Below are 771 nucleotides of genomic sequence, written 5' to 3' on the forward strand. Positions count from 1 at the left end.
GTTCCATATTTCTGTTGTTCAATATAGTAGTCACTACCACATGTGCCTTGAAACATGGCTAGTATGACTGAAGAACTAAATTTTTAAATTTAATTTTAATTAATGAGATTTATCTTCATGTTTACCAATGTCTTTATTCACCGTTCCTTTTTGCATCTCGGCCCTTCCTCCTGGAATTGATTTCCTCTTCCTGAAGTACATCCTTTAGGAAGTTTCTTAGTAAAGGTCTGCTATGGTAAAATCAGGTTTAGTTTTTTGTAAAAGTATATTTTGCCTTTCTATTGAATGACACTTTGCTGGCATACGATCGACAGTATTTTCTTTTAGCATTTTGAAGACATTTTTTCACTCATTTCCAGCTTCTACTTCTGTTGTTAAGAAATCAGTTCTCACTCTATTATTCCTTATAAACAGTCTGTCTTTTCTTTCTGGGTGTTCTTAAGATCTTTCTTTTTTTTTTTTTAATTTTACTATATTAAAGTTTACCTTTGTCGAGGTGTGGATTTCTTTTCAGTTATACTTATTGGTGTATGTTGTGCTTCCCTTATCTGCCCATAAATTACTTGGATTTAAGGAACACTGGTCATTTATGTTCTTCATAAAATCTCTCTGGAAATTATTCATATACTAGATCTTCAAACATTACTTCCATCCATTTGTTCTTATCCTTCTGGGACTCTGAACAGATCTCATTGTAGTCTTTACATCCTTCAACTACACTTTCATGTTTTTCTTCTCCTTTCTATGCTACATCCTGTTTAATTTCTTCAA

The sequence above is a fragment of the Galeopterus variegatus genome, unplaced genomic scaffold (genome assembly GCF_000696425.1).
Source record: "Galeopterus variegatus unplaced genomic scaffold, G_variegatus-3.0.2 Scaffold421, whole genome shotgun sequence".
Taxonomy (NCBI): domain Eukaryota; kingdom Metazoa; phylum Chordata; class Mammalia; order Dermoptera; family Cynocephalidae; genus Galeopterus; species Galeopterus variegatus.